The sequence below is a fragment of the Myotis nattereri genome (genome assembly GCF_964212035.1).
Source record: "Myotis nattereri genome assembly, chromosome: 2".
Classification (NCBI taxonomy): Eukaryota; Metazoa; Chordata; class Mammalia; order Chiroptera; family Vespertilionidae; genus Myotis; species Myotis nattereri.
The window spans coordinates 182,198,512-182,212,746 of record NC_138076.1 but is presented as its reverse complement, the minus strand read 5'-3'; the positions used below and the strand labels follow the sequence as shown (position 1 = coordinate 182,212,746).

The following is a 14,235-nucleotide window of genomic DNA, read 5'->3' as shown; positions in this document are numbered from 1 at the left end:
AACCGAAGAACATATCCAAAAAGTCAACACTGAAGATATTGGTCTTAATCTAGAGTCAAGGAAACCTGAAATGGAAAATAAACATCATAGAAATGTGGTATTTCAAGATTTTGAAAAAGAGCAAGTTGATAAAACAAAAGATTCAAACAACCATGTTAAAAATCCCAATACAGAAACTAAGGAGGGTTGCTTAATAAAATATAATGTGTCTACTATACCATAGCTGCAAAGTGTTAAAAAGAAAATGCAGTTTGAGGAAATAAATTCTAAGTTTCTAACACCAATTAGAGGTTCTTGATGACTTCAAGACAAGACTTCTAAATTGGCCGATATGTTAAAAGACCATTTTCCTTGTGTCTTCATTGGACAGTTAGCAGAGTGAGGAGATGAAACCAATGCTTTTATATGCCTCCCTAACGCAGGAGCACTGTACCGATGTACTTGGAGACTGAAACAACAGAAGAGAGAGAAAGCTATGATAAGAAGTGAGTTTTTATTATTTCTGGGGTGTTTTGTTTGTTTGTTGTGGATTCATATGTCTCTGAGATCAGGAGTTGGCCGAGAACCTAAGTATTCAAGGCATAAGTCTTCGACTAACATTCACATAATAGCAGGAGTTGCCTTCTGGGTGTCAGAAAGCTAAATCCTACATGGTCTATCTCAACATACTAATATTTTTCTCTAGTAGGTAGATAAATGTTGTCAACTAGTTCACTATGTTCCTTTAGTATAATTAATAAACGTCATTCTAGTTTCGGTGGTATTTCTAAAATAACCAGTACTTAAACTGGCTTTGTAATATAAAAACTTAACTGTTAAATCATGCCCCCCTGAAACATGGTAGTTATATACTGTAAACAGTTCTCTTCTTACCACACATATAAGTACCACTAATAAAACTGTTTATGCCTTTGAACTGATACTTAAACAGCATATATCCTCTACCAACTCTATGTTTTCAAATAAGTAATTAGTCATTGTAAGAGATTAGATCATTTTAAAACTGTAATGTGAATGTGGTTGAAAATCACATACATAGGCTCATTTATGTTCATATATTCCATTTGTATAGTAGCACCTTTTATTGTCTTCTCATGTTCTAGAGAGTAGGATTTTTATTCTTTGTTAAACTGTGCCTAATATGTAAATAATAAATTAAAATATCTACATAAAAATTGATTGGACTACCATGTATTTTTTTTTGTAATTACATGTTCTTAGTTGACAAGATAAAAATTCTGCTTTATGGAAGAGATCCAACCAGGAAAAGTGGGGGAAAAATCATAAAAGTATAAAATATGTTGCAACCCTTAAAAAATGATTCAATCAGTGATAAGCAATGGACTAAACCCTTAATTGCACAATGATTGATGGTGAATTTTATAAAGAATAGATGAGGCTGTCACCTTTTGAAGCCTCTGATCAATCTTATCCCAGATAGATAGATAGATAGATAGATAGATATTAGATAGATAGATAGATAGATAGATAGATAGATAGAAAATGGAAACTGAATTTAACAAAAACCCTAGAATTAATGCTTATTTATAGGAAGTATAGTGGATACAGAAACAAGTAACATCACAAGAAGACAATAAATAAGTACAGACTATGGAATATTCTATAAGACAACTGACCTGGTTTTTACAACAAGAAAATACCATTAATAAAAGAGGGGAGTGGGAACTGTTTTTGATCAAAGAAAATGAGAGACTTAATCAAACTTCATATGTGGTACTTATTTGGATCATGATTTAAACAATCTAATTATAAAAAGATTTTTTGCAACAACTTGGAAATTTTCATTATGTTCAGGGAATTAGATAATCCCAAGGCATTATTGACAATTTTGATAATGACTTTGTTAGGTATGAAAATGTCCACACTTTTGAAGCTGCATATTGAAGTAGGGGTGAAGCTGTGCGGTGTCTTGGATTTGTGTTTAAGTACTTCTGCAAAGGAAAAAAAGGAGGATGATAAATGAACCAGGGTATCAAAACCTGAATGTTGCATATAGGCATTCTTTGTATATTTCCCTCTCCTTTTGTGATTATTTGAAATTTTTCATAATCATTTTTTTTAAGTTTAGCCTGTGATACAGAGTAGGGAGGCATGAGCTGGCGGGGGGGGGGGGGGGGGGTGGTGGTCATGTAACAGGCAGAGAAAACAGCATAAGCAGAAACTGTGACTCAAGAAACAGCATGACATCATCAGAGCAACAAGCAATTGGGTATGAAGTGTAAGCAATACAGGTAGGACCAGATCACAACAACCTTGAGTGCAAGCTAAGGATCTCGGGCTTTACACTGTAGAATATGGGAAACCAAGCAAAGGTTTTAATCAGAGACTTACAAGGTTAGATTACACTCTAGTCTAGACCATCACTCCAGCAACCCTGTGCAATACAGGGCAGAAATAGGATCAGGCCTGGAGAAATGAAGTCCGGTTAGAAGCCCACTACAAAACTGAAAGCAATGGATGACAAAGGAGTAAAAGAGAGTCGGGGTAAAGTACAGGGGCCAGGGATTAGTCATTGGAAGGAGAAGAAACATCCAGAATCAAGGCTGACTTTCAACTTTCTGTAGAAGTGGCTACGTGATTTTGACACTGAGACATGAAATTCAGAAGGAAAAGCATGTTTTGAAAAAAAAAAAATGGGAGTGAGGAGAAAAGGGAAATGATAAAAGTCCACGTAAGCTTGTCAAATTTGAAGTGTCCGTGGAACATCTGAGGTAGTAATATGTGCACAGCCCAGGGCATTGATCACAACCAGAACTACGGATTTAAGACTCCACAGAACTTGGGCAGCAGCTGAAACCCCAGGAATGGATAAGATTACTCACTCAGGGATCCAGGGGTTGTGTCTGTCATTATCTAGCATCTGGCACAGTATGTAGCATGGTATGGGGCTCTCAGTAAGTACTAAATAAATGGTAAATGAGATTGCCCAAGGAGAATATGGAGAGTGCAAAGGACAATGGACTAAAGGCAGACAGACTCCGCAGGCCCAATGTTAAGGAATGAAACCATAATGAGGTCCCTTGAAGGCAATAAAGAATAAAACTCAGACTAGAAGGATGTCAGAGACAACACAGCGATAGAAATGAAAAGAATAGAGAATTTCAAGAAAGGATACATGTTATAAGGTTTGGAAAAGACCCATTCACTGCACAAAATTGAGATGCCTGATGATCTTAGACTTCCTGAATCTCTGAGGCAAATGAGCTACTTTGCTCACCCTAAAAATAAAGATGGGTAGAGGCATGATGGCCAGGCAGTAGACAATGCCACTATTTGTGTGACCATGACCATGTCATTTACACTTTCTGAATGAAGCCTATGTATGATCTATAGGACCTCTAAGGTTACATTCAATTCTAAACATCGACGAAAGCAAATCCTTTGGTTTAAAATGTTCTGAAGATAGTAAGAGCCAAGTACCCACTTTGAGATCTGTCATATTTTATGCCTGACTTCTGCTCTACTCACTCTCTTTCCTTTGCTTCATCCTCATTTTCTCTTCCACTTTTATTTTTTTTTTTTAATGAGTGGTCTCTAAATTGCTTCTGGGTGCAAGTGATGACATAAACATAAAAATGACCATGACATTTATGGCAACAAATAAGAGACAACAGATGGAGGGATATGTCAGGCCCCGCATTTAATTATGCCAGTAGTTCACAAATATAAGAAATACTAATAAGTAAGTTCCTAAAGTATTTTGGGGGGATAAAGAGTAATTAATAGTGATTGCCAAAATGCCATCGAGCCAACAAGTAATCATGGAAGTATATAGTACTGAATGTCCTGAGCTATGGGAAGTCAGAGATGCATTGATGTGGAGTGTGCTGCCTCTGGTCAGCAAGCTATAAACAGGCCCTCACTTTGATTTGCTCTGCACTTATGTATGGTGTCATGCTCTTGGCCCAGCAAATAACTGGAAAATTAGTTCATGTTACTCCAGCAAATCTGTTAACTTGAGTCTTATCTACACTCTTTCATTCTAATGATATTCTAACATTAAAGAACCAGAAGTCCACTTACAGTCACAAAGACCAGACGTAGAATCTGTCATTCCTTCCCGATCTTACTTTCACTCATAAATGTTGAGAACATCGACCACAAAATATAGTTAAAAATTACCTGATTTCTTGTCACTGAATCTGCATTAATGTCTTCACAAACCATTTTAAGCATAAATAAGAAGAAACGTCATCTGATTAAGAAGTTTTATGCTTACTACATCAGAGAAATTATCCAAATAGACTGGAATCACTTTTTGCAAATTACTTGCATAATCAGGTAGCTACAGAAACAAGAGTATTTTCATGTTCATAATAGGCATTTGTGCATCTTACTATCTATAATCAAGACACAGGTAAGTCTAACCAGTTTAGCTCAGTGGATAGAGCGTTGGCCTACGGACTGAAGACACAGGTAAGTAAGCACAGTGTGTTTTGGATGCAATCACAGAACACAGACTACAGATACACAAAGTAGGATATTCCACATAAGGATGATGGAGTGAATAAAAACATATCCATGGACCTTAATAGACGCTATGCATATGGCAGAGATATTTATCTGAGGCCTGGTTCTCTGTAACTCAATCAACTGGTTCCATTTTTTAGATTTTGAATGATCTTAAAAGAGTGTGCCCCAAAATGTTGATTAAGACAGATCAAATTAAACACCTAAAGGAGGGGATATTATATAGACATGAAGAGAATAACTGGGCAGAAAGTAAGGACCCGGTAGATAAGCAAATGATATGCAGATCACTGGCAGCAGAAGTTGGATAAAGTGATCAGGAACACGTGGACATATCTTTTTAAAAATGCACTTGCTTGGGCCACAGCCACAGAAATTCTGATAGTGTTTGAATTCAGAATTCCACAGGTGAGTCCGATGGTCAGCCAGGACTAAAGTCAAAGGGTCTAAGACACAGGTAGGAGATCTGAAGAGAGGGAGCACATGCCAGGTGCCAGCATAATTCTGAGGTGAGGACCTGGCCCAAACAAAAATCCCCTATGCACATGAACCTCAATCAGGAGCTGGTCCCAGGATACGAGCACTCATGGTGAGCAGCGAGGATTTCTGGCTGGAAGGAGGGATGAAAGAAGCAGCCAAGGACAACCTTTAGAATGCATTCCACTTTATTCACAAGCACACAAATCTTAGGTAGTTAAAACAAACTGCTTCATATGTGTCTGACTCTGTCTCCACCCTCAAAGAAAAAATTCCACTGACCTATACTTCATTTGAATAGGCTAGGTATAGAAGACATGCCATAAATTACTGTAACTACGTTGTTCCAAGTAAATCTCTAAACCACTCCTCCTACCTTTGTTCTCAGGCCTCCTCCCTGAAATCACATGAACCAGAAAGTTATTTTTTTTTCTTTTGAATTTTTCCTTTTAAAAAATATATTTTTACTGTTTTCAGAAAGGAAGGGAGAGAGGTAGAAAGACATAGAAGCATCAATGATAAGAGAGACTCATTAATTGGCTGCCTCCTGCACACCCCTTACTGGAGATCTAGCCCTCAACCTGAGCATGTGCCCTGACAGGGAATCAAACAGTGACCTCCTGGTTCATAGGTAGATGCTCAACCACTGAACCACACCAGCTGGGCTGATTTTTACTTTCAAAAATACAAATTTCATTTTAAATTCAATTTTAAAATTAATATGATGTTTAATTTCCTAAATTAACATTAATTTGGTCATTTGTTCATGTCCCATTTAACTTATTCACACCTCTTTCCCCATAACACCCAAGGTTCCATGATTATGTTAAATCTCTGTTAATTTATAAGGCATGAATATAGGGAATTACTGATGAGAAATGGTCGAAAATATTTAATTGCATCAATTTGATTTATTTCTAAAGATAATTAAAAACATTTATAAGTTCGCTTTTCAAAATCTTAATGGAATTAATTTAATAAACATTCATTGAGCACCTCTGATTTTTTTCATATGCAGTACTGTTTTTACGGTAATTGGCTCCCAGTTAATTAGTTTACATAAACATGTTAAAGAGGTTATACTTCACAGTGTACATAAGTTATAGCTAATGGAACAGGTGACTGAGTGTGGTATTTGGGGTTATTTCCATAAAAAATTGGAATCAAAAATAGGTCCTTAGGAAAGTATCTTCTCCCCCCACCCCAATTTCATTTTGTATTGGTTTTAGGCATACGGCTTAGTTGCTAGACAATCATATGTTTTACATAGTGTTCCCCTTGATATTGCCAGTACCCCAACTGGCACCACACATAATTATCTAAATATTATTGACTATATTTCCTATTATTTGCTTACTTCCCAATGATTATTTTATAATTATCATTTTTTTTCCTTTTTATTGAATTTATTGGGGTGATACTGGTTACAAAACTATACAGGTTTCAGTTGCACAACACATCATCTGTACACTGTATTGTGTGTTCACTACCCCAAATCAAGCCTCCTTTCAACACCATTTATCCCCTCATATCCTCCTCCAGCTCACCTCTCCACCCTCAACAATCACCACACTGCTGGTTTGTGTAACTACCAACCTCAAACACCTCTGATTTTTATCATAAATTTCAGTGAGTGAGATACTCATTTCAAAGTTTGCGCAATAAAAACCACATTGAATTTATCACTGCAATATATTTTAACTGACAATCCATTATTGTGATGAAATCCAACGTGAGTCAATTATTGTTGAAAACAATGAGTACCACTACTTAAGTCTACATTCCAATCAGAAAGCAGAATAAATAAAAGAATCATAAGGAAAGAAATTTTAACTCTTAAAGATTTTGCAGCAATTTTGCAGTATTCAAGCAGGTTGACCTTCCAATCTGCCAGAATTTCAGAAGCCGGAATCAATTCTAGGTAAAGTGATATTCTGTTCAGATGTCTTAGATTTGCCCAGCTTAAAAGCTGTCCTAAAACGCAGACACTTGATCTAGCTACTGGGATAGTAATCTACATAATTTAGGGAAGTTGCTAAGACTGACATAAACTCTAAATCCTTTTGGAAATTAGCAACAGGATCCTATTTCCATCCTGTCTGTTTTCACCAGAAGTTTAACAACTGACTCTTATTTAATTTCCAGAGATCAAAGTTTAATAAAACTGAGAAATACTTAAAACAACTATAATACCTTTAACTAAATGGAAACAAGGCAGACATATGATCCTTTTTACATTCTGTATTGTGACACAATACATACCTTGAGCACAGTTTAAAAGAAGAGATAGATAGTGTGGTACAAGAGAACGGGGTGTGAATTCCCTAGAAGCCATAAGAGACGGGTTCTAATCTTAACTTTGTTTCGAACTAAACAGAATTGCCTTGGGTAAGTCATTCAATAGCTCTAAAACTTAGTTTCTGCTTCTGTAAATTAAAGAATTTCATATCAGTTTATCTTCCAGGTCTTTCCCAAATCCTGGATCCCAGTGTACAGTTATCTCTATATTCAAGTAGAATCTGTTCAACCAAAGACTATAATCCACCCAGAGTCTTTTGTGTTTTCTTGATAGAAAAAAATATATATATCAGGTAACCTAATGAGGTTAATTTGAGCAACATTAGGAGTGGTTTTTAGGTATTTAGAAGCCCAGCATGGTTTCTTCTTATAGATGAAACCTCCATATTTAACTCAATACAAAGGCAAGGATTGTTGGTTTCACAAATGAGACTTCTTGTTTCTAACCCGACAAGTATTTCTTCAAACAAAGAAGCAGCCAAACACTAGGGAATAATTAAAGGGGTCTCCAATATATGTCTATGTTTTACGTCTCAGGCAAACTAGGAGTCAAATTCAGCCCACTGTGTTTCTTTATATACTTTTGTATTTATCTGGGAAAAGCACAAGAATGTTTGAAGGAGAAATGCTATAGCCACTCCCCACTCTGACTTTAATTACAGTCTTCAGGATTGCCACTGAGTTTGATGTTTGTTTTTTTCAAATGCCCCACTCTTGTGCATATTATTTCCCTTGAAGCAAATTCCTCTTATCTACTCAAATTGTCATGACAAGTTTGTGAAATGATAGAACTATACAATTTCAAAGACATGAAACCTTAAAGATTCCCTAAGACAATTCTTGTCCTAATATATATGACCCATCCCTTTTTCTATAACAAGACTCTTTCTGCTTTACAAAGCAGTCCTCTCCATTGCTGGACAACTTTGTTTTTTGGAGGTTTTCCATTTTATCACATTAAAATGATCGTCATCTCTTTGTCTGGCAGTTCTTTGAGAGCAGCACAAGCAAGTATACTATCTCTTCCACATGCAAGATCTTCAAATATTTGAAGACAGTTATGGATGCCCCTAGTTAGGCCTCTGGACCTACTCAAGTTTGTCAATAGGGCATAGCAGCAATTAGCCATTTGTTTCTTTTTTAATAGTACCATCAATCCACTGCTTATTACCATTTAACCTTCACATTCTTGCCTTAGCCAATTTGGCTCAGTGGATAGAGCGTAGGCCTGTGAACTAAAGGGTCCTGGGTTTGATTCTGGTCAAGGGCACATGCTGGGGTTGTGGGCTCGATCCCCAGTAGGGGACATGCAGGAGGCAGCCAATCAATGATCCTCTCTCATCATTGATGTTTCTCTCTCTCTCCCCCTCTCCTTTCCTCTCTGAAATAAAAATATATTTAAAAAAAATAATAAATAAACAAACTTCACATTCTTTTTTTCCAAGGAACTACCTCAAGAGATCTCTACCATTTTAGCCTTACATACTACTTTTACATTTACCTAAATATTGAATCCTGATTATTTGATCGAATATATAAGCTACCCCTGCAAAATATGTCATATAATGTCTAGTAAGTTCCCTTTCACTAAGGTTGTCAATAAATACACAAAGACAAAGGCAAGATAAGAGTCCATATTCCATTAACATTGATCCATGAATCAATTATCTATGAGTTCAGTTGTTCTACCTGCCAAAAATCTACCTAAATATCTCATGCTATTATTTACCCAACATTTTTTTCTCACAAAGATATGAGCAAGGTTTTTTTGTAAGTTAAAGTATACTTTTGTCTGGGACTGGAAGCTTGAATTCATTTTAAGAAGTTCATATTCTATTCTTTACCCCAGGCCGGCTTGCACTTCTACCTACATACACTAAAGCTCCATTTTCCATTTTGGAAACAAAACAGGGGTGGAGGACTTCTTCCTTTGGTGCCAATTATTAATATCATAGTCCAGTGCTAACATAGTAGATTTTGAGAGCAAAAAACTGGTATCTTTTTAGTACCCACAGTGCAAACAAGAGAATCTGCCATAGAAAAGGTTCCCACTAAATGTTTGTTGAATGCATGAATGAGTGAATAGATGACCATAATCATTAGCTCTCCTAGAGTTCCTGCCTTTCTTAATAAGTCCTAGATTTGTACCTGTTTTCTATCTTTGATACTTATTCCTTTAAATTCTGAATTTATCAAAGAGCTCCTGATATAGTTACACTTTTATTTAACTCCCTTCCCTTCACAGTAGGATAATTCTCAATTATATAGTCAGAATTACAATTGTAGAGCATCTCATTCTTCATGAGCTATATTTCTTCTTTATAATCTCTGTATATGGAATTATAAATCAAGCATCGTTCATGCTTAATTGGTATTTTCAGCATAATTTTTTGTTTCTTTCCCATTCTTTATGCTTCAGCTTCAAAACATTTAGGCTCCTAACACTAGAAAAGATAAAAAATAATAATATAGATTTGTTCTTTTGTATCTTTAAAGCTTTTTTATTTTAGTTCCAATGCTTTCACTCCTTAAATTAATCTGTGAAATGATTTAAAATCTTAATACAACACAATAAACAAGGGAATAAAAATGTATTATAAGGAACTTAAATACCGTACCTAAAATATCCGTTAGCTTTCAAAAGTAGGCATATTATAACTTCTCCTTTAAAATAACACTTAGTAATTTAAACGATAATAACGCCTCCTTTATGTAGCAAGTGTTCTGCAGACCTCAGCCACCTGAAACAGTTGCAATATCTAGCTAGTTCTACCCCCTGTCTTGCTGCCCTTTGAACACAGAGCAAACATCTTGAGCAGCAAATTAATAAAGTTTGAATAGCTTCTAAAAATGGCAATCTCCAAGAACACCTAAAATCATTCACAACACGACAGGACCATGCAGCCCAATAAGAGGAGCCACATCACTTGCTCGGTGTGGCGCGGCTCTGAGGACCACATTCACAGGCACTAAGCCCAGAAGCATGGACAACTCGGTAGACAAAGGCAGAGAGGAGATAAGACAGGGGCGTGGGATGGGAGAATGTAGCAAAAGAGAGAAGCAGAGGAAGTTAAATGCAATCATTGTAAGCAGATAACAGAAGCCGGGAGGGGGGAAGAGCCACATACCCTTTGCAGTGGTCCTTGAGGATCTCAAGAGATGGTAGTGTGGGAGAATAATTCATGCCCTGAATGATTACCCTGGACCACCAAAGGATGTTTCATCCTGACCAAGGATGTCATCTAATCAAAACTAAAACACTTTCCAGCCAAGAAAGCATATTTCTATGTGTGTTTTGTTTGTTTGTTTGTTGTTGTTGTTGTTTTTACCATCTCCAAACCCAGGTTTAGAAATCAGCAATAGGTCGGTTAGCTTATATGTGTATCACAACTCTCTCAGCCAAACACTAAAAAGCTGTCTTTTATCAGGACTCAAAAATTAATAACAAAAAAAGGGAAGAAACTGTACCGCTAGAAAAGTCTTGAAATGTTATTTATCCCAATTGCCATTATGTTCAAGTAGAAAATCACTCTGAATTCACCTCAGTGAAGAGAAAATTTAGACTTCACATATAGAACAAAGTGCAATTTAGTATTTTGCATCTATTGCAGAATCAGTTTCTCACAAGTTTCAGGGTTGTTTTATATACCACTTATTGATCCCAAATTTTATTAATCAGTTTTTAAAGAAACCTGATTTTAAATCTGCTTGGAAAAGCTCCATGTAAAAGCTCAAATTCGCCCAAAATTACTTAATCAGAAAATGTGGGGAAAAAAGAAGTGATAAGAAACTAAAAGGTAGTTTTTCTTTCCTCCAGAAAATACAGAGAATCACTCATATCCCAGCCAAATATATTTAGAATATTGGCAGCTCAAATTGGCATGATTGACACTAGTTAATAACACTAGAAACAAACCCAGAGCTGGGGAAAATTGTTAGCATAAGCAGTTTTGTGATCCACTTTTCCCCTCTGTGAAACAGGTAAAAGAAAGCTCAAACTTATCACACATAGTCATTTACATACAGTATCATTTTATGGAATTTTCCAAGGTGTTAATTAAAGTTTTAATGAATGTTAATCATCTTCAATTTCATTGGCAATCTCTGTTCAACCATATGCTTCTCCTTTACACCTGAAAGTTTTTTTTAATAAACATTACTTTAAATTGTTTTACTTCCTTAATATGATATTTATATTAATGTTTAGGAAATAACATTTCTGCAGCTTATACAGAAATGTTCTACAGTTCTCTTATGTGTTTCTAACTTCTTTAAGTAAGGTATGAGGATGTAGGATTTGCATAATCATTATATTTCCAAGAGACAATCTAAAAAATCTTTAATTCTTTTTTTTTATCTTTATTCTTTCAAGGTTAAACTGGTTTTATGCACAGGAAACAAGACTGAGCTAGAAAACTGAACATGGCATTGCATTCTAGACCTCTAGAAATGAAATTCTATCTCATTAAATCATTGTACAACATTTTCTACTCAAATTTTTCTCTAGTTCTAGAGAATGTTCTCATATTCAGTCATTCATTCATTCATTTAAAAATATTTACTGACTAGAGGCCTGGTACACAACATTCATGAACTGGCGGGGGAGGGGGGGGAGGTCCCTCAGGCTGGCCTATGCCCTCTCACAGTTCAGGACCCCTTGTGGGAAGCCGGCAGGCGGGCATCCCTCAAGGGGACCTTAGCACTGCCCTGGAGGCGGGAGAGGCTCTGCCACCACCCCTGTGCTCACCAGCCATGAGCCCAGCTTCTGGCTGAGCAACACCCCCCTATGGGAGCGCACTGACCACCAGGGGGCAGCTCTCGCATTGAGCATCTGCCCCCTGGTGGTCAGTGCACGTCATAGTGACCAGTCTTTCTGCCAATTGGTCTATTTGCATATTAGCCTTTTATTATATAGGATAAGTCTTCTAAGGTCTCTTCTTGAAGAGCTTACATTCTAGTTGAGCAAGGCAGGAAAATTAAAAAAACATATAGCAAATTTAAAACGGTAATAAGAGCTAAGGAAAAAAACAAAGCAAGAAGCAGCAAAGGGGAAGAGGGAGTGAATGTGTGTTCTTGGAGAGGGGTGGAAAGGATGATGAAATTTTGGACAGGTGGTCAGGAAAGAACACATTTGAATAAAGACATAAAGAAGGAGGGGGAGCAAGTCCTATAGAGACCAGGAGCAAAAGCAACTAGTGCCAAAACTGGGGTGGGAGGATGCAGAGAGAGTTGCAGGAACATCAAGCATAGATGGGGCTGTAAACAAAAGGGAAGATACTTGGCTATGGGGTCAGAGACATAAGGAAATAACAAATTGTTAAGGCCTTATAGGCCATTATATTAACACTAGAGGCCTGGTGCACAAATTCGTGCATAGGTGGAGTCCCTCAGAGTGGCCTGAGGGAATCAGGCTGAAACCTGCTATCCAATGCCGCCTGCAGTTCCTACCTGCTGCTCCTGCTCATCCTGGCCCCACTGCACCTGCAGCAGGCTCGCGTCCAATCAGTCCTGATAGGTGGAAGCTGGCGCCACCACAGCAGCACTCGCCAGCCATGAGCCCTGAGTCTGGAACCCTCCTGAGGGGAGTGGCCTGTGGGATCGGGCCGAAACCAGCTCTCCAACATCCCCCAAGGAGTCCTGGATTGTGAGAGGGTGCAGGCCAGGCCAAGGGACCCCACCAGTGCAAGATCAGGGTGGGGAGAGACCACAGGAGGGCTCCAGGGTATGTCCGGCCCCATCTTGCCCAGTCCCAATCAGCCGGACCCCAGCAGCAAGCTAACCTACTGGTTGGAGCATCTACCCCATGGTGGTCAGTGCACATCATAGCAACTGACCAGTCGGCTGCCTGCCCCCTGTGTGCACGTCCTAACAAGCAGTTGAGCAGCCTTAGCATATCATTAGCATATTATGCTTTGATTGGTTGAACAGTCGACCAGTCACCAGATGACCAGACACTTAGCATATTAGGCTTTTATTACATAGGATAGCTATTGATCCATGAGAAAAGTGAAACCATTGGAGGCTTTGAACAGAAGAGTAAGATGATCTGTGTGCATTTTAACATTGTCATTTTGGCTATGTGTTAAAAATTGGCTAGAGATGAACCATCATGGTGACAAAGGGACACCAGTTAGGAGGCTATAGAAATAATCCAAATGATATCATATCTTGATATCATATCTTGAACTGTGGTGGTAGCTAAGGAAGTGATAAGAGGCTATCTGAATTTGGGTATACTTTGAAGGTAAAGAAGACAGAATTTCCAGGAGACTAGACTATTAAAGAGTGGCATTAAGAATGATGAAGAATTTTCAACTAAAGGATGGAGTTGCCATAACTAAGCTGAGAAAGACTGTAGGGAAAGAAGGGGTGTAGGGTGAGCGGATCGGGAGCTCATTTTTGTAACTATTATATTAAATTGTAGATTAGACATTCAGGAGATGTCAAGTAAGCAATGGATAGGTGAGTTTAAATTTCAGGAAGGAGATCTAGGCTCTAGATATATATTTAGAAGCCCTCAGTATATGTGTGGCATTTGGAGCCATTAGACTGGGTGACAACTTTTTTACTTCAATAGAAAAGAGATGAGGTGCAAGATCTAAGCCCTAAGACATGCCAATGTTTAGAGATTATGGTAGTAAAGAGGAACCAATAAAGAAAAGTGGCAGCTAGTAGGTAGAAGGAAAGTTAAAAAAAAAAAAAAAAAAAAAAAAGGAAACACAATGGAAAATGTGTTATGAGGCAACAAGAGTAAATAACAGTCTACAATGCTGCTGATGCAACAAGTAAGGTGAGGCCTGACAACTGATCATTGACATAGCAACATTGAGGCCACTGTTGATTGCATGAAGAGTAGTTTCAGTGGCTTTCTAAAGTCAAACGTCTCTTTGGAGTAGTTTCAAAGGGAAAATTTGGAAAGAATTTATACAACTTGTCAAGGGATTCTTTAAGTAGACGAAGACAAATGTG

At 37.5% G+C, this 14,235-nt stretch overlaps 1 protein-coding gene across 1 annotated transcript in view; it reads right to left on the bottom strand.

Moving 5' to 3' along the window:
- SOX5 (SRY-box transcription factor 5) overlaps positions 1 to 14,235 on the bottom strand; it is a 966,957-nt gene that overhangs the window by 915,711 nt on the left and 37,011 nt on the right. The window lies entirely within an intron of this gene.